The following is a 21,598-nucleotide window of genomic DNA, read 5'->3' on the forward strand; positions in this document are numbered from 1 at the left end:
TGTTCTTAACCTGAAACTGTTCTTTTTTTCCCCCTCCAAAAATTTTATTGATTTTCACAAAATTGTAAACAAACAAACAACAACAAACAAACAAACATAAATCATAACCTTATTAAAATTACGCTTATTAACATTGTTAAGTGACTTCCTCGCTTCCCCTTGGTTGAATTTCAATGCATATCCTTTTAATGGCTTTCCAAATCTTATAAACTTAACTTAATCATTTAACATCCTTATAACTTTCCATTTCGAAATTAAACATATCAAACATCACTTAACTTATATAAATTCCTAAGCCAATCTGTTTCCTGCAAGCTATTTCCAATTAGTTTAACTTAACAAATTTAACTAAATAATCATTAAATTTTGTCCATTCTTCCTCATACTCCTCCTCCTTATGGTCGCAGACTCTTCCGGTAAGGTCGGCTAGCTCCGAAAAATCCATCTTCTTCATTTGCCATTCTTCCACGTAGGTAATTCTTGGGTTTTCCACTTTTAGCTACTAAAATACGAGCAGCAGTTGTGTCATATATAAATAATTTAACCTCCTTCTTGGGCAATTCCAAACCTGTTATTCCAAGGAGAAAGGCCTCTGGTTTCTTTATGAATGTATATTTCAACATTTTTTTCAATTCATTATAAATCTTTTCCCAGAAGTCTTTCACCTTGGGGCAGGTCCACCACATGTGGTAAAAAGTTCCTTCCTTTTCTTTACATTTCCAACATAAATTATCACAGTTATGATATATCTTTGCTAATTTAACAGGAGTCAAATACCACCTGTACATCATTTTCATTATATTTTCCTTTAACACAGTACATGCAGTGAACTTAACCCATTTCTTCCACAGTCTTTCCCAATCCTCGAACATTATATTATGTCCTACATCTCTTGCCCAATCTATCATCACAGATTTAACTTGTTCATCTTTTGTATGCCACTCCAACAATAACTTATACATTTTAGACTAATTTTTACCTTTGTTATCCAACAACTCTGTCTCCAACTTAGATTTTTCAGAAGCAAACCCGTTTTTCTTATCCATTTTGTACAATTCATTAATCTGGTGGTAATGTAACCAGTTTAACTTATCTTTAACTTGATCAAATGGTTTTCGTTTATATCCTTCTTCCTTTTCCAATAGAAAATCAGAATATCTCAACCATTTGGTATCCATATTTAACTTTTTCTGGGCCTTTGCTTCCATTGGTGAAAGCCATCTGGGTGTTTTTCTTTCTAATAGATCTTTATATTTTATCCAAACATTATACAACGATTTCCTAATTACATTATATTTAAATGGCTTATGGGCATTTACCTTGTCATACCATAAATATGCATGCCAACCAAACACATTGTCAAATCCTTTCAGATCTAATAGGTCTGTATCTTCTAATTGCATCCACTCTTTAATCCAGCAGAGCGCCGCTTCTTCAAAGTAATTTTTTTAATCTGGCAGGGGAAATCCCCCTCTTTCTTTAGAATCTGTAAGTAATTTATATTTAATTATGGGTCCCCCCCCCCCGCCAGATAAATCTAAATAGAGCTTTCTGCCAATCTTTGAAACATTTTACATTATCTATTATTGGGAGGGCTTGAAACAAAAATAGCATCTTTGGCAGCACATTCATCTTAATAACTGAAATCCGGCCCATTAGTGATAATTTTAAATTGGACCGTATCTCCAAGTGCCTCTTGATTTTGTTCCATAATTTCTCATAAATATCTTTATATAAATTCAATTTTCCCCCAGACAGATTCACCCCCAAGTATTTAACTTTTTTTCATAAAATCTAGGCCCGTCTTTTCTTGTAATGATTTTCTTTCATCATTATCCAGATTTTTCTCTAATACTTTGGTTTTGCTCTTGTTCACTTTAAATCCTGCTACCTGTCCGAACTCTTGTATCAGCTCCAGTGCTTTAACTGCACTGGAGTCTGGATCTTGTAATGTCAATACTAGATCATCTGCAAAAGCTTTTAATTTATATTGTTTGGATTGCAACCTGAAACTGTTCTTAACCTGAAGCACCACTTTAGATAATGGTGCCTCCCACTGCTGCCACGCCGCAGGACCACAATTTCTGTTCTCAGCCTGAAGCAAGGTTTTTAACCTGGGGTACTATTTCTGGGTGAGCGGAGTCTGTATCCTGAAGCGTCTGTAACCTGAAGTGTATGTAACCCGAGGTACCACTGTATAGCTAATTTGTGTTACTTATTCATTATTATATTACACCTACCTCAGAAGGAAAGGGTTAAAAATAATTCTAACCTGATATATTTTTATTATTATTTCAGATATGCCTGTGTGTTCCAAATGTCCAGATGATCAATATGCAAACAAGGTCCAGAATGCATGTACTCCCAAGACTATAACCTTATTATCTTATGAAGAACCTTTGGGTATCAGTTTAACAATTTCTGCTGTTTCATTTTCCATTATCGCAGTTTTGATGCTAAGAATATTTCTGAAGCACCATGATACTTCCATAGTTAAAGCCAACAACAGGGACCTGACCTACACTCTCCTCATCTCCCTTCTGCTCTGCTTCCTTTCTGCACTTCTATTTATTGGCAGACCTGAAAAGGTGACATGTTTTCTGCGCCAAACTGCCTTTGGCCTTGTGTTCACAATGGCTGTGTCTTCTGTGCTGGCGAAAACCATAATGGTCACACAGCCTGGATCCAGAATGAAGAAGTGGGTGGGAAAAAGACTGGCCAGCTCCATTGTGGTTTCTTGCTCCATTCTACAAGCAGGCATCTGCCTGGTGTGGCTTTCCACCTCTCCTCCATTCCCAGATACTGACACCCAGTCAATGACTGAGAAGATTGTACTGCAATGTAAAGAGTCATCCCCAATCATGTTTTACTGTGTCCTGAGCTACATGGGCTTGCTAGCCATGGCCAGCTTCACTGTAGCTTTCTTTGCCCGGAACTTGCCTGACAGTTTCAATGAAACCAAGTGCATCACTTTCAGCATGCTGGTGTTTTGCAGTGTTTGGTTGTCTTTTGTTCCAACTTACTTGAACACCAAAGGGAAATACATGGTGGCTGTGGAGATCTTCTCCATCTTGGCCTCCAGTGCTGGGTTGCTGACTTGCATCTTCTTTCCCAAATGCTACATTATCTTGTTGAGGCCTGAGCTGAACAAAAGGGAGCAGTTAATTAGGAGATGAAAACACGAAAGAACATTGAATTGAGAATTCTCAAAAGCTGCTGCTGCTTATTTTTGTTGTTTTGTGGATTTCATTGTACAAAGAACATCTTAAAAGGACATAATTGTGAATGTTCTCTCCGCTGCCCCCCCCCCCCGTTATTCACTTTCTATCCATATCATTTATCTAGACAGAGTAAGGTAGAATTCATTGATTTTTCTCTCCATGTTACCATCTCAGCAACATAGCAAATGAGCTTAATTTTATTTTAAGGTGGGTCTCCATTTGAGTAAAATTGAGTACAATTCTGTAATAACAATACCATACTGACTTTAAGAAGCTTTGGGAAACAACTGAAGGATAAGCATTCATGAATTGAGAAAAATATGTAATTCCTTACAGACAGCATCGGGTAAATAGAAGTGCATAGGTAAATGGTGGTCACAAATCCTCTTTGAATTAATCTATTTTTGAATCCAGTCCTTATGGTTCTCTGAGAGTAATATGGCAGCTTGGGTTCTCATTGGGTTCTCATTTGGTAATGGAGTTGCAGGAGTAGTTCACTTCCCCATCCACTTGTCTGTTCCCTTAGTTGTGTGATGACCAATTGGTATGGAGGCCTGTGCAGGCCTCTATTTAATTCCCTGGTAGCAGACCCAAGTGACACCTATTGTCTGGTTGGGCCCACTCCCTGTGAAATTCCTGCACCTAACCCTGCCCACTATTGGCCAGTCCCCAGGCAGGCTGTCATCCTCCCCACCAGGCATCAGATTGTGGATGTGGCCATGGCTAGGCTGAAACTCCGTTAACGGTAAGCAGATTTACCATAAAAAAGCTTTGCAGTTAATTTGGCTGCGTGGTTTGTTGGGCCTTTGGCAGTTACATGTTGCAGGTGCTTGTGGGTTTGCCACTATGATATTATAGGATTTAATTTGTCAGGGAACTACAGGAGGCTACCTACCTCAGAAAGGACACTACAGATGATAGTTTAACCCTTTGGTCATCAAAAGAACCCCATACATACACTAAGTAGAACAGAAGCAGAAACTACCGAATCCCACCGCCACTTACCATTTTCCCCTCCATGTCCTTCCCCCTCATTTCTTCCTAACCTAACACTGTATGTAACACTGATGTCTCACAACAAATGAAAATGATCTGTAGAAAACAAAACTTGGAAAAAGAGACAACATATGTATTTCTGTAAACTAGGAAATCTTTAATAAAAATATATTTTAAAATATTAAATTAATCTCTTCAGGTTGTGACTGTTGCTATGAGGTAGGTGAAAACCTGCAAGCCAATTTGCTTGCAGGAGAAAATTCCTCCTTGGCCCCAACTATGAAGACCCAGTAAACATAGCAAGTTTCATATGCAATGTGCCTGCTCTCCACTGTGCAGGCCCTTCTGGAACTGGGTGGGAAATCCCATGAATGCCAGTCAAGAAGGCAGCCTTCCCTCATGGCCCTGGCCCTGATTTTGCTCGCTGGGCACGCCCACCCACACCTCATTCTCTGATGTGTCCAGAGGTAGGTGGATCCAGGTGACCATCCCCTCCCCTGACCACACTGATGATGGCGGCCACAGCAGACCCAACACAACCATGCCATGCAGAAAAGCCACACACACCAATCCCTAGTTAAGCAAATATTACATGCAATGATCAAATTACACACATTCAAAGCCTGTGCACACACGCATCACAGTGACATAGTGACATGGAATCAGCACTCAATGACCCGGAACACAACCCAATAGCAAAATACAGGGTTGCCTGTATTTATAGTAACAATTATTTTTAAACAGGGGGAAAAAAAATGTAAATAAGAGAATGGGAATTATAAAAAATAGTTACCAAATATAAAGCTGATCCAAATGCCTCCAAAATAACCAAAAATTGTGGAGCATTACAATACTTCAATGGAGCATATTATGAATTTGGAACCATTCTAAATTGTTCGTAAATAATTTACATGAAGGAAAATTGAGGAAAAACGTATACTCAATAAGCTCAGCAAGTATGAAAATTTAAGAAACAAATGAAATATTGAACTTTTTAAATCTTTTAATTCAAATTTATATTCTCCCCCCCAAAAAAGCAGAAGTTTGGAAAAACCTAGAAGAAAAAGTGGGGTCACTCAGAGGAGAAGATGGTAAAATGCAAACAGGGGACACAGAAAGGGCTGAACTCCTCAATGCCTTCTTTGCCTCAGTCTTCTCCGATAAAGAAAACAATGCCCGACCTGAAGAATTTGGAGCAAATGATTCAGCAGAGGAAACACAGCCCAGAATAACTAAGGAGATAGTACAAGAATACTTGGCTAGTCTAGATGTATTCAAGTCTCCAGGGCCAGATGAACTGCATCCAAGAGTATTAAAAGAACTGGCAGATGTGATCTCAGAACCACTGGCAGTCATCTTTGAGAATTCCTGGAGAACAGGCGAAGTCCCGGCAGACTGGAGGAGGGCAAATGTTGTCCCTATTTTCAAAAAGGGGAAAAGAGAGGACCCAAATAATTACCGCCCAGTCAGTCTGACATCAATACCAGGGAAGATTCTGGAGCAGATCATTAAGCAAACAGTCTGTGGGCACCTAGAAAGGAATGCTATGATCACCAATAGTCAGCATGGATTTCTGAAAAATAAGTCATGTCAGACTAACCTGATCTCGTTTTTTGACAGAATTACAAGCCTGGTAGATGAAGGGAATACAGTGGATGTAGCCTACCTTGATTTCAGCAAGGCATTTGACAAGGTGCCCCATGATATTCTTGTAAAGAAGCTGGTAAAATGTGGTCTTGACTATGCTACCACTCAGTGGATTTGTAACTGGCTGACTGACCGAACCCAAAGGGTGCTCATCAATGGTTCCTCTTCATCCTGGAGAAGAGTGACTAGTGGGGTGCCACAGGGTTCTGTCTTGGGCCTGGTCTTATTCAACATCTTTATCAACGACTTGGATGATGGACTCAAGGGCATCCTGATCAAATTTGCAGATGACACCAAACTGGGAGGGGTGGCTAACACCCCAGAGGACAGGATCACACTTCAAAACGACCTTGACAGATTAGAGAACTGGGCCAAAACAAACAAGATGAATTTTAACAGGGAGAAATGTAAAGTATTTCACTTGGGCAAAAAAAAATGAGAGGCACAAATACAAGATGGGTGACACCTGGCTTGAGAGCAGTACATGTGAAAAGGATCTAGGAGTCTTGGTTGACCACAAACTTGACATGAGCCAACAGTGTGACGCGGCAGCTAAAAAAGCCAATGCAATTCTGGGCTGCATCAATAGGAGTATAGCATCTAGATCAAGGGAAGTAATAGTGCCACTGTATTCTGCTCTGGTCAGACCTCACCTGGAGTACTGTGTCCAGTTCTGGGCACCACAGTTCAAGAAGGACACTGACAAACTGGAACGTGTCCAGAGGAGGGCAACCAAAATGGTCAAAGGCCTGGAAACGATGCCTTATGAGGAACGGCTAAGGGAGCTGGGCATGTTTAGCCTGGGGAAGAGGAGGTTAAGGGGTGATATGACAGCCATGTTCAAATATATAAAAGGATGTCACATAGAGGAGGGAGAAAGGTTGTTTTCTGCTGCTCCAGAGAAGCGGACACGGAGCAATGGATCCAAACTACAAGAAAGAAGATTCCACCTAAACATTAGGAAGAACTTCCTGACAGTAAGAGCTGTTCAACAGTGGAATTTGCTGCCAAGGAGTGTGGTGGAGTCTCCTTCTTTGGAGGTCTTTAAGCAGAGGCTTGACAACCATATGTCAGGAGTGCTCTGATGGTGTTTCCTGCTTGGCAGGGGGTTGGACTCGATGGCCCTTGTGGTCTCTTCCAACTCTATGATTCTATGATTCTATGAAAATCCTATTGAATATTTGCAAATAGCCATTTCCTTTGAAAAAGTAGAATAAGTTAATAAAGCCTGAATGGTAAGAAAGACTCAATATGGATGGTTTTAACAGGGAGGAGACGGAATAGCACCCACAATCAGGGCCTCCTTATACTAGTTTTGAATACATTACATGTGGATTTTCAACATGGTGCACTTAGTCCTGACTCTTGGAAATTATCCAAACTTGTTTTATTATCTAAACCCAACACTGATACTGAACTTCTTGAATCATAAAGGGCATTCTCTTTTATTAATGTGAATCCTCAATTATTTACCATTGTTCTAGAAAACTGCTTAGCACACTAAAATATTTAAAAGTTTTTTTGGGTTTTTTTGCATCCCCAAAATCAACTATTAAATGTGATGGAGTGCAAGTAGGAGTTGAGCAGTGCCACGTTTGCCATCATCTCCTTTCCATAAAATGTCCTTGTATTTTGCCTTGTGCCAAACATTTGTCTATTTCTTAACATCCCTCTCTTAAAGGGGATTAAAAGCAACAAAATAAAGATGTTTATGAAATTAACATAAAGATGAATCAGAGATCTGCAAAGATATCTGAAGAGGACACGGAAGATGCATCAAGACAATGATCCATAGGAATATTTCCAATGCCTACTCATTGATTATCATAATTGATAATGGGGGGCATATTTGTGAGCTTTTGCTTGATCCTAGCAGTCTCATTTCAGATCCTATTATCTTTAAAATTAGGGGACACACACTGAAAGGTGCTTGTGCCAAAAAATGTATTTTCTTTCCTAGAATGGCAAAAGTGAGGGAAATCAAATTATTTTATCAGACAATGAAATACCTATGACAAATTAATCCCATTTTCTGCCAGGCTCCAGACAAGCCTCTTAAATTGTTGCTCTTCCTTTTGGTCGTAATTCTGCAAATCACATGCAGGTATTATTTCTCTTAAGATGTAACAAGTACATGTTCTTCAATAATTGCTCAGAGGATACACAATAGAGTACCTGCAATTAGCCAGAGGAAAAATTCTCCCAGGAATTCCAGTGGCCAATAAGAAAATAAATCACGTACTTTGTGAAGGATGCCATAAATATACCTCTTATTCAACACCAGGCCTAGGGAGTAGGGAACAAGATGTCTATGTTAGATTGATTTCTGTCAATGGTTGTTGGACTTGGGTAGATCTGCAAATTTGTCATTAAATTCAGGGTCTTGCTATCAGATTCTAAGCCCACAGCAGGAGATACAAATAGAGGGATGTGTGCTGAGGTTAGATTTGTACACAGAATGGCGAAATTAGTCACTTTGAAGATAGAAACAGATCAACTGAATTTAGATTTGCTTTGAGAATGATGATATTAGTAATTTTCTTGTTGCTGCTGCTGCTTCCTCACATAGCATGCAAAACTCTAGATGTTCAGTGTAGAAAGTGGCGTTCCAGACCGATTCATCCCAGGTTTTATCAACATGGAGATTTCACCTATGGAGCCATTGTTTTTCAGAGTGCCGTTTCTCTGTCTCCAATTACCTTGAACAGACATCCTGACTGGGAACAAGTACCTAAAGGGTTTGTATAAGGAATCATTTCTCCTTCCTACTTTGTCTCTGTTATATTACATTCAGCAGCAGAAAATAAAGAGACTGAACTTTGGTTCTTTGCAGCCCTGATTCTAAAACAGAAACTTTGAACAGACTAGACTAGGGAAAGGTAGAGGAAGGTCCACAGAAATCTTAAGTTTTCAGCCTCCAGACAATGGTCTTTTGTGCAACAGGAAAATCAAGTAATTAATCATAGGCATTTTGTATCCCACCTCCCCGCATACAAATATCCACTGAATATGTAGTGGGGCTTTGGAATGTCACCTGACTTTTATAGCATTGTTTTCTTGACTTATGTGCATTTCCATCCTCTTTCCATTTGTATCTCTCTCCATCACCATGTTGTCTTCCAAAGCAGGATTCTCATGCTGTTGAAGAGTGATGGTACCCAGTTAAGTTATGATATTGAATTCTGCTTCGTAAACCAAGCTACTATCCCCACCAAATAAAGGATAAAAGAGCTTAGCTTCAGGACAATGTATAGAGTAAGGAGCATCCCTCTTCTCAGCTCTCAAAAATTTAATACATCTTATTGGGTATGTTTGTAGTTATTCAGTATAGGAATTAAATATGTCATTGCCTGGAGACCATCTTGCTTGTGAGGGATGGATGATCTGCTCCCTTCCATGCAGGCAGTTTCCCTCTGGTCTTTGAGGGCAGTGCCCTGACGGAGTGACTGACAGACCCCAGCTACAAAAGCTGCTGATCAGACTCTTGGGCTGGGGTATTGTTCAGCATGCTTTGTTGGGGTGTTTCATTGTTGTTATTTATTCTTTTTTATTTTCATTTTTAGATCTGATTATGAATCAGATCTTATTCTGATTTATGTGGAAATTATTTTAGTTTGGCCTTGTACTTTTTGATGTGTTTTATTAATTTATTATGATTTTGTCATGTTAGTGATTATATAAATGTTTTCATGTCTTGTGCCTAAGGTACTGCAATGGACTAGAGTCCCCCCCCCCAATTTTATTTTGTTTGGGCTTGTACTTTTTGATGTGTTTTATTTATTCATTATTACTTTTGTCATGTTTGTAATTATGTAAATCTTGCCATGGCTTGTGCTTAAGGTACTGCAATGGGTTAGAGGGGTTTTTTCTTTTTTCCTCTCGTTTTGTTTTGCAATATTATATTCAATTACATCTTTAATCATTCTTTGCAATACAAACTATACATATATATCTATGTCTAGCTCTCTATTTGGTACCATATTTGTACCATTATGACTTCCCTCCACCCATGCTCAGCTTCCTTTATTTTTCATTCCCTTTATATTGTGTTCAAAAACTTATTTCCATATTCCCCATTAATCCCTTTTCATCTTTTCATCTTTAAACCTTAACTTTACAAACCTCAGTCAATGCATATCAGTAAATTTGTTTTGGAACAATGCTTTGTCTGGGTTAGAGTTTTCTTGCTGTTAACCAGAATGCTGGTGGTTTGAGCCCACCTAGAGATGCCTGTGGAGTAGATTACACTTGAGGTTCCTTCCTAATCTTCTAGGATTCTATGTTGTAAACTGCCTTGAACATGATTTTAACTATAGAAAGGCATAAAATAAAATGATGGTGGTGAAATTGATATGGTAGCTTTGCCTCACTTGTGTTCCAGAGTACATAATATAGAGTAATGAAGAACAATAACTAAAAAAAATAGGGGAACACTCCTGTGCACAATAAACTGGATGAGAGCAGGTCAGTGTGAATTAAGCTGAGGTAAAAATCCACCACATCCAAGCCACATAAAGCAGCAGAGATGCTGCTGCTCCTCTACCTAAGCCTGGCCTGTGGTGGATTTGAGGGGTCTCAGATTTCATGGGTGCTCTCTGTCTCTCACCTTCCATTCTACTTCATAGCTGTGACACACCCTCCAGCTCCATGTGCAGTACGACCAAACCTAGCAGTAAGAACCTAACATTTTAACATATTTTTGTATGTCGGCTTTCCAGGTAATGTGAGTTAGTGGAATATCCTAACTCAACCCCACTTTAGTCCTGCCCTCCCATTCCTCTGGAACGACTATTTCCCCCCAGCATCAGCTCAGTGATCGTCAGCTTGGCCAGCTTCAACTCAGCCACCTCAGCCAAGGCTCAACTAGGATGGGCCAGCTGAGACAGGAAGCAGCCCTCTGGCTCAGAGACCTGCTGCATTCTAAGATGCTCATCCAAGGGGATCTTGCTATAGGGTTGCCACTTTAGAAAATAACCGCTTCAGAAAGAGCAGAATATACTTGTGATACAATTTGCAACTCTCTTTTTAGTGGAGTGACAGAGAACTATCAGCATCTTCTGGCTTTGGCTTTTGCTGTAAAGGAGATTAATCAAAATTCCCAGATTTTACCCAATATTTCACTGGGATTCAATATTTATGATAACACTTTACAAGCTAGGTGGACCTGTCCTGCTGCAATGCAATTTATTTCACCGAAGGACAGACTTCTCCCCAACTTTATGTGTGGTATCCATGAACATTTATTGACAATCACTGCGGATGTTACTAATAACTACTTTCCCATACCACAAATATTTGCTATCTACAAGATTCCTCAGGTAAGAGTGTATGTGTGTAAGGATACAAAACAAATATATACAATGTGAATACTGCTTTTCATTTCAGAAGTGGTTTCGGATTCATCCAAATTAGTTTATGTGTGTGTGTGTGTGTGTGTGTGTGTGTGTGTATATATATATATATATATATATATATATATATATATATATATAAATGTCAATTAAAAAATGAAAATTATGCAAACAGGATTTGGTAACAATACAAGGTAACTTTGGTTGTCCAACTTAATGTGTTCTGGAAGTCCATTCGGCTTCCGAAACGTTGGATTTCTGAGGCGCGAATTCTGATTGGCTGTTGCACTGGCACTGGTTTTATCAAGGTGCTTTTTCAACCCTCATTAAACTTGCTGCTAGGAGGGAGGAAGAAGAAGGTGACTTTCTCATTCCTCCTCCTGATGATTTAAAGGAGAGGGTAATTCTGTGGGGTGTTCTTTTGCAAAAATGCCAAGCAGAAGACAGGACTGGAGCAAGCACAGTCTACACAGAGAGGCAAATCCTTCCTAGGCAGGAAGGAGGCAGGAAGGAGGGTGGACACAGTTTGCTCCTACCTTCTGCTAAAAGACACAACCAGCAATCAGGATAGGTCTAAGAGTTTCCACAAGGCTTACTTTCCCAGTGCCTGCTTTTCTTCATATCTTATGACATGAGTTATTATTATTATTATTATTATTATTATTATTAGCCACCCAACTGATTGGTTTGCCCCAATTACTCTCTGCGGCTTCCAGCAAATTATAAAACTACAGTAAAATGCCACACTTTGAAGTATTTCTTATACACGGACTGGTTTCAGATGTATTCTAAAATTCAGATAGTTGTTTAGTTCCTTGACATTGGACAGGGGGTGTTACACAGGGCGGGCACCATTACCAAGAAGGCACTTCCTGGTTCCCTGGAACCTCACTTTCCACAATGAGAGAACCACAAGAAGACTCTTGGAGCTGGATCTCAGTAGACTAACAATGGGGGTGGAGACGCTCCTTCTGGTATACGGGGTTGAAGCCATGTATGAAAGCCAAGGAATTTTCTGTGTTATAAAACCTGCAGAAATATGTAGTTGCCTTTACCTGATTTGCCCAACTCCTGTGTCCTTCCAAATATGCCTTATTTGCCTTGGAACTTCAGCATCAGGTGAATCTTATGTAAACCTCTAGTTTATCTCATCGTGTTTTTCATCAGTATCTTAAATATCATAATCCAATTTAATTTTCAAGATTGCTTCTAATGTGACTTCAATTAATAAGACAGTGGTGTGAATTGAGATTTTCTGGATAACATGTGAGATTTAAAATTGTATTTGATGTAAAATTAGAGAATTTACTGAACCTTCAAAAAATTTAAAGAAAAAAATACGTTGCAAAGTCTGAAAACTCATTGAGATATATGCATGGTTTTTTATTAAGATACACAGCACTGTACAAATGTGTTTGCAGTCCCCAAACCCCCCCAAACATAGAAGCACCACCAATGTAAACTAAAAAAAATCTTCTTTTCCACAACTGCAATAAATGTTTAGCTCATATATGATTCTGCTTCAATCATACTGGAGAACCCTGAACTCCCTTCCTTCTACAAAATGTTTCCAAAGAGACTTGATCAGTTCAGGGGGATTCTCAAATTACTTGACCATTTCCAATGGAGATGGATTGGATTGTTTGCTGCAGATGGAATGACGTTACAATGGTTCATAGAGAAGATGATTCCAGAATTTTCCAGTCATAGCATTTGTTTTGCATTCCTTGACTCATTCACCAGTTTTGAATATGATATTGATAAAGGAAATTTTGAACGAAGTACAATGTATTTGTCTGATAAGATCATGAACAGCAAAGCCAACGTCTTGGTATTCCATGGAGAGGCTGCAAGTATGATCATTTTGAGATGTCTTCTACAACAAAAAATGAAGCCCCAAATGCCAAATCCAAAAGGAAAAGTCTTCATTCTGACTATTGGGATGGAGTTAAAAACCTACCTCTTGGAATATGATTTCTTTGATTTCCAAGATTTCTCTGGTGCTTTATCGTTTGCACTTCAGTCTAATGAACTTCAAGGATTCCAGCATTTTATTCAGAACAGAAACCCTTCGAATGCTGAAGGAGATACTTTTATTAAAGATTTCTGGACAGATCAATTTTGCTGTATATCCCAGGATATTGTTCTGGACCCTTTTGTACTGGGTAATTACTCTGGGAGAGCTTATTCTTCTCCCTGCACTGGAGAGGAGAAATTAGAGAGCCTTCCTGAGCATGTCTTCCCAAGGAGTGTAACAGGCCACAGCTACAGCTTTTACAATAGTGTCTATGTTGTGGCTCATGCCTTACATGCCATGATTTCATCCAGATCCAGAAGCAAAGCAGGGATGAAGAGAGACAGAAGGAGTCTTCACTATCATCAGCCATGGCAGGTGAAAGAGTCCAAACTTGAATCAGGAGCTGTTTGTTCTACTTTCTTTATTAATTTCAGTGACTTTTAATTGTACATCTGAATTGTTTGTTAAGAAGAAAACATTGTTTCTTAGGAAGGTTTTTTTGTTTTCTTATTTAAGTTCTGGGATTTGCTATTTTGCTGACATAAGCACCCAGTCTCTCTGCTTCTTTGTTGCCCACTGCCCATGTGGTGATTTGGATGGGAACTCGCTTTGCTCTGTGTAGTTTCCCAATATATTTTGGGGAAGAGGGAATGATAGGAACCATTCCATCTACACAGCTAATTTCTACATACCACATTTGGAGCAGTTGGCCAACATGTTTTCATCCATTCAGCAGCTTTTCTGAATGGTTGTTTGAATGCTCAAATATGGTCTTTGTTTGTGTGTGTGTGTGTGTGTGTGTGTGTGTTGATGTGAGTATGTGCATGATTGGATGAGATTCAACTGGGCCGAGAGAGAGGTCAAGTGTGGTGTGTGAAAGAGAAATGAAGAGAGTGAAATGTAAAAGAGCATATGAGAAAGAGTGGTATGCTTGAGAGATGTACATGGTGTGTGGTTTCAGACTCAGGCAGAGCTCTAATGTTGCATCAGCAAGAAACAAATGCAGAATAAGTCCTGTATAGTCGCATCAGATTCATTCGGATATGAGAGTATTAAGAACACTTTATTTTTTATCATCTATTTTGGTTCCTTCCTTCAGTTTTAATTAATTTTCTGTTCATTTTTAAAAAATATATATTCCTCTCCCAACCCTAACACTGTTTCAAATCTAGTTGTTCACTGAAATGATGATTCCCTGATTTTATTATTTTATTTACTTATTCCTCTTTTCCCCATTGGTTCGTATTCGTATTCTTAGTTCATATTTGTATACATATTATTTTATACATAGCTGCCTTGAGTACCCCTCCAGTGAAAAAAGCTGGGCATAAATAAATTATTAATAATTATTGTTATTGTCTTCAATTTTGTCATTTTGGTTTGTTTTGTACCTGTAAGCTTTTCATAAGCTTTTGGCCATGAATAATAATGTATTGGCCCAAATATAAGCCACACCCAAATATAAGCTGCTCCTTTAAAATTCAAGGGGGGAATAAAAAAAAAAGACAATACTCGAATATAAGCCTCTCCCTTAAAATTCCACAGGCACACACCCATTCCTTTTTACCATATGTCTGTTTCAGCAGCGATATTGTAAAAGCCAATTTTTGTAAGGTTGCAAATTTAAGCCGCACTTTTCATGGTCGGAATTTGGGGGGAAAGTGAGGATTATAATCAGGTCAATACGGTAAAAGTCTAACCTAGATCTAGCTTTATTAACATTATCTCCATCAAGAGGGCATTATCCACCACAGTGGCCTTCACTGAAGTGGTTTGGAGGTGGGGTTTTTTTTGGGGGGGGGGGTTGTCTGGTTGAACCATTCTCTTAAATAGCTCCTTTTTCTGTTTTTGTTCCAGCTCTACCATTTTTTGAAAGCGGTGTCATTTAACAACAGTGTTGGGGAGAAGGTTTCCTTTGACCAGAATGGGGAGCTCATTCAAAAGTATGACATTATCAATTTGGTCACATATCCAAACCAATCTTTCAAGAAAATAAAAGTTGGAAGGATGGATTCCCGAGCTCCTCCTGACAAACTCTTGAGCATCAATGAGGATGCCATAGTTTGGCACAGCTGGTTTAATCAGGTAGAACTTCAATGCAGATATTTGTGGAAGTGTCCCAGTTCTTGAAGAGGGTGAGTCCTTTGAGCGAAGCCCAATCCCGAGCTCAATTTTGTCCTTGCCTGTTGCTCATTCTTCAACCATCCCAACCCGCTGAGGAGAGATTTCATGGATGGTTCCCCATTGCATGAAAATGCTGCTCTCATTCAAGCAAAAATAAAAAGCAGCCCTATGTAGACTCAATCCACTGAGTAAGAGGCCATAGTATGTGCTTCAAAATGTTTATATTTGTAAAATGAATTATATTGACAGACACCAGGAGCTGGCTGGCTGTCGGCTTGAGAAACAGCACACAAGAAGTAATTTAATGAAAGATTTATTGCTTACAAGCAATTAGCCTCTGACCGCTATCTCCGAGCAAACATACATCACAATCAAGTTGATCCTTCTGAACAATCCTTCCGGCTTCTGCAGAGTATCCTGAACTTCCGACCCTTACGTTTCAGGGGTCGTCTTTTGTCTTGGACTTTCCCCATCTGTCTAGCCCTGCGGTTGATGGGGTCAGCTCCCCCCCCCCTTCTGGTGAGGAACTGCTCTCCTTCCCTTGTGCCATGAATGTGATTCTTGAGAAAGCTGGCTTCCCTCCAGCCCGCCTTCCCTGAGCTGATAAACTGCATTCCTGCCAGCTTCAGAGGGGGGAGTTGTCAGCCCACTGGTTCCAGCTCTCTGAGAAGTCTGCAAGTCTCTCTGTTCTTTGCCTCCCTGCCTGCCTTCTATCTCAAGCTGTACTGCTTGGCTTTTGGCTGGCGTGTTCATGACAACAGAAATTACATTGCAAAAATGTCTATGTTATGTTGATGTAAACGAGTTTCAGGAAACTGATGAGTGTGCAGTGGGGGAATCGAGGCTGGAGTCTGACTGGGAAGGACAAGCAGGCAGGAGTGAAGAGGCAGAGGAAGCTGCAGAACTGGAGAGTGAATGACTCAAGGAAGTGCAGGAAGATGTAGGTCAGGGAAGTGAAGAGCCAGGTGCTTCCCTACTCTCTCCAGCATCACTTTCTCCCAGAAACAGGAAAGAATCGAAGCAGGAAGAGCAGGATGAGCAGAAACAGCTACCATGCAAGTGTAGTCTCCAGCTGTGTGACTGCAGCTGGTGAAGGGCGTGGGGCCCCCAAATGCTGCAACTTAGCCATCAGCAAGGGATATTGGGCATTGTAAGTCTCAGCTTTGACAAGTGCCATATGCACTTGTTAGACGGGGCCTTCAACATTCATTCCACAAGTAAACAATTCAAAATGTTTCTTAGGAAGCTAGACCACTGTACAGCATGTTGTCTCCAGAACCTTAATGATTCCAAGATCATTCTCCTGAAGATTAACATATCCGTGTTTCATTTGTTGATAGACACAGCCTGTTGCTTTGTGCAATCCCAAGTGCCCAACCGGTTATAGGAAGAAAAGCAAGGAGGGGGAGTCCTTCTGCTGCTATGATTGCATTGTATGCCCCAAAGGGTGGATATCTGATCATGAAGGTGAGAGTTTCAGCATACAGATGCAATAAGAATGTCTATACTTCACAGCCAAATACAAGGAAGAATAACAGACACATTATGTAAATGCAATTAATGAGTACTATGTGGGCAATGCCCTTTTATGCGTCCAGCTCTGCAATGTTAGGTGCCTTGCAAAGGAGATTTGGTAGTGTCTATGAATCTGTGTGGCTATCAACCTAGAGCCATCTAGCACAGCAGGCTATTCTATGAGCTAGAGGGAGCCCTGGCTTAGCATGTGTCTCAGCACCAACAAAAAAAGTCTCAAGGAGAGTGAAGTAAACATTTCAGCAACAGATTGAAGAAGCCAGGTGACCCCAACTTTCTGGATCATTTGGCCAGCATGACTAAATTGTTTCTGGTGCAACGGGACACGAAGATGGAAGCAAGAGAGCACAGAAATGCTATTTATTTTCCCACTATAACAGTACCTATCTATCTACTTATGCTGGCATGCTTTCGAACTGCTAGGTAGACAGGAGCTAGGACAAAGCAATGGGAGCTCACCTGGTTGTGCGGATCCGAACTGCCAACCTTGTGATTGGCAAGCTCAAGAGGCACGGTCGTTTAGACCACAGTGCCACCGGCAGTGTAGCTGACTGAGAGTAACAGCTATAGCTAGTTTGTGTTACTTATTCATTATTGTATTCCTGTCACGTCAGAAGCAAAGGGTTAAAAATAATTTTAACCTGGTATTTTTTGTGTTTTCCATTTCAGATATGCCTGTGTGTTCCAAATGTCCAGAAGATCAATATGCAAACAAGGGCCAGAATGCATGTATTCCCAAGACTATAACCTTCTTATCTTATGAAGAACCTTTGGGTATCAGTTTAACAGTTTCTGCTGTTTCATTTTCCATTATCACAGTTTTGATGCTAAGAATATTTTTGAAGCACCATGATACTGCCATAGTTAAAGCCAACAACAGGGACCTGACTTATACTCTCCTCATCTCCCTCCTGCTCTGCTTCCTTTCTGCACTCCTATTTATTGGCAGACCTGACAAGGTGACATGTTTTCTGCGCCAAACTGCCTTTGGCCTTGTGTTCACAATGGCTGTGTCTTCTGTGCTGGCCAAAACCATCACTGTAGTTCTTGTTTTCATGCCTACACAGCCTGGATCCAGGATGAAGAAGTGGGTGGGAAAAAGCCTGGCCAGCTCCATTGTCCTTTCTTGCTCCATTCTTCAAGTGGGCATCTGCCTGGTGTGGCTTTCCACCTCTCCTCCATTCCCTGATAGTGATGCTCAGTCAATGACTGAGGAGATTGTACTGCAATGTAACGAGTCATCCCCAATGATGTTTTACTGTGTCCTGAGCTACATGGGCTTGCTAGCCATGGCCAGCTTCATTGTAGCTTTCTTTGCCCGGAACTTGCCTGACAGTTTCAATGAAGCCAAGTTCATCACTTTCAGCATGTTGGTGTTTTGCAGTGTTTGGTTGTCCTTTGTTCCAACTTATTTGAGCACCAAAGGGAAATACATGGTGGCTGTGGAGATCTTCTCCATCTTGGCCTCCAGTGCTGGGTTGCTGACTTGCATCTTCTTCCCCAAATGCTACATTATCTTGTTGAGGCCTGAGCTGAACAAAAGGGAGCAGTTAATTAGGGGAGGAAAACACTAAAGAACATTGTAATTCTCAAAAGCTGCTGCTAATAAAAGTAATACTAATAATATTTTTTATTTATTTATACATTTATACTTAAGTATAAAGAAGGATTTTGATTGCAATGTACAAAGAACATCTTAAAATGACATAATTTGAATGTTCATTTTCCTTTAATTCTTTCTTACTCTCTATCCATATCATTCATAGACAGAGAGGGCAGAATTCATTGATTTTTCTCTCTATTTTACCATTTCAGCAACACTGTTAGGTATGTTATGTTGAATGATAACAAATGAGCTTAGCTTTATTTTAAGGTGAGTCTCCTTCATTTGAGTACAATGCTGTAATAACAATACCACACTGACTTTAAGGTGCTTTGAGAAAGAAGTGAAGGATAAGCATTCATGAATTTTGAAAAATGTCTAATTCCTTACAGAAAGCATTCTTGAGTGACACTCTCAGGTGAATATGAGTGCATAGGTAAATCCTCTTTGTATTAATCCTCTTTGTAGTAATCTTTTATTTTAATCCAGTCCTCATGTTTCTCTGAGAGTAATATGGCAGCTTGGGTTCTCCTTGGGTCCTCATTTGGTAATGGAGTTGGGGGAGAAGTTCACTTTCCCATCCACTTGTCTGTTCCCTTAGTTGTGTGGTGACAAACTGGGATGGAGGCCTCTGTAGGAGACCCTAATAATAATAATAATAATAATAATAATAATAATAATAATTTATTTATACCCCGCCCATCTGGCTGGGTTTCCCTAGCCACTCTGGGCGGCTTCAGAAAGAATACTAAAAATACAATAAAACATCCGACACTAAAAACTTCCCCAAAGAGGGCTGCCTTCACATGTATTCTAAAAGTCAGGTAGTTGTTTATCTCTTTGACATCTGATGGGAGGGCGTTCTACAGAGTGGGTGCCACTACAGAGAAGGCCCTCTGCCTGGTTCCCTATAGCTTTGCTTCTCGCAGTGAGGGAACCGCCAGAAGGCCCTCAGCGCTTGACCTCAGTGTCCGGGCAGAATGATGGGGGTGGAGATGCTCCTTCAGGCATACTGGGCCGAGGCCGCTTAGGGCTTTAAAGGTCAACACCAGCACTTTGAATTTTGCTCGGAAACGTACTGGGAGCCAATGTAGGTCTTTCAAGACCGGTGTTATGTGGATTTCGGCGGCCGCCCCCAGTCACCAGTCTAGCTGCCGCATTCTGGATTAGTTGTAGTTTCCGAGTCACCTTCAAAGGTAGCCCCACGTAGAGCGCATTGCAGTAGTCCAAGCGGGAGATAACTAGAGCATGCACCACTCTGGCGAGACAGTCCACAGGCAGGTAGGGTCTCAGCCTGCGTACCAGGTGGAGTTGGTAGACAGCTGCCCTGGATACAGAATTGACCTCCGCCTTCATGGACAGCTGTGAGTCCAAAATGACTCCCAGGCTGTGCACCTGATCCTTCAGGGGCACAGTTACCCTATTCAGGACCAGGGAGTCCTCCACACCAGCCCACCCCCTGTCCCCCCAAAACAGTACTTCTGTCTTGTCAGGATTCAACTTCAATCAATTAGCCGCCATCCATCCTTCAACCGCCTCCAGGCACTCACACAGGACGTTCACCGCCTTCACTGGTTCTGATTTGAAAGAGAGGTAGAGCTGGGTATCATCTGCATATTGATAGAAACCCAGTCCAACCCCCCTGATGATCTCTCTCAGCGGCTTCATATAGATGTTAAAAAGCATGGGGGAGAGGACGGAACCCTGAGGCACCCCACAAGTGAGGGCCCAGGGGTCTGAACACTCATCCCCCACCAACACTTTCTGAACACGGCCCAGGAGGAAGGAGCGAAACCACTGTATAACAGTGCCCCCAGCTCCCAGCCCTTCTAGACGGTCCAGAAGGATGTTACGGTCGATTGTATCAAAGGCCGCTGAGAGATCCAGCAGAACTAGGAAACAACTCTCACCTTTGTCCCTAGCTCGCCGGAGATCATCAACCAGCGCGACCAAGGCAGTTTCAGTCCCATGATGAGGCCTGAATCCCGATTGGAAGGGATCCAAATGGTCCGCATCCTCCAGGCGTGCCTGGAGTTGTTCAGCCGCCACGCACTCAATCACCTTGCCCAAGAATGGAAGATTTGAGACTGGGCGATAGTTGGCCATACTGGCCGGGTCTAAAGGTGGTTTTTTAAGAAGCGGTTCAATGACCGCCTCTTTCAGCGGATCTGGGAATGTTCCCTCACAGAGGAAGCATTCACCACCCCGCAGAGCTCATCGCCCAGCCCTTCCCGGCTTGCTTTTATTAGCCAAGATGGGCAAGGATCAAGGAGACAGGTGGTTGGTTTCACGCATCCAAGCAGCCTGTCCACATCCTCAGGGGTAACGGATTGAAATTGATTCCATGCAACTTGATCAGACAGGGCTCTAGCACTCTCCCGCCCCAGCCCTGCTCCCACGGTGGTGTCTAGCTCCTTCCAAATATGAGTGATTTTATCTGCTAAAAACTTTGCAAAATCGTTGCAGGAGATCTTGGGGTCTTTACAAGGCCCTTTACAAGGTTTTTCATCCCCTTTATATTGTGTTTTTAAAAAGTTACTTACATATTCCCCATTAATCCCTTTCCATCTTTTAACCTTAACCTTATGAACTTCAGTCAATGCATATCAATAAATTTGTTTTGGAACAATGTTCTGTGTGGGTTAGTGTTTTCAGGCTGTTAACCCGAATGTTGGTGGACTAAGCCCACCCAGAGATGCCTGTGGTCAGGATTCGTACCCTGCTGGGGTTTGGAGTAGATGACCCACAAGGATCCTTACAACTCTTCCAGGATTCTATGTTATAAGCAGTCTTGAGAATGGTTTTAACTATAGTAAGACATAGAAAGAAAATGATGGTGGTGGCGGCACACCCTGAGGCTCTGTGTGCAGGTTGAGCTACCTCAAATCTGCCTTTGGAATGGTAGTGGGAGCATAAGATTTTAACATATTTTTTGTTAAAATTGTGAAATATCCTAACTTGACCCCACTTGGTTCTGCCCTTACATGCCTCTGGAATGACTATTTTCATCCCAGCATGAGCTCAGTTCCTCTCAGCTGAGCCAGCTTCAACTCAGCCACCTCAGCCAAGGATCTTGCTATAGGATTGTTACTTTAAAAATAACAGC

The sequence above is a fragment of the Podarcis pityusensis genome (genome assembly GCF_964106645.2).
Source record: "Podarcis pityusensis genome assembly, chromosome: 13".
In the NCBI taxonomy this organism is placed as follows: domain Eukaryota; kingdom Metazoa; phylum Chordata; class Lepidosauria; order Squamata; family Lacertidae; genus Podarcis; species Podarcis pityusensis.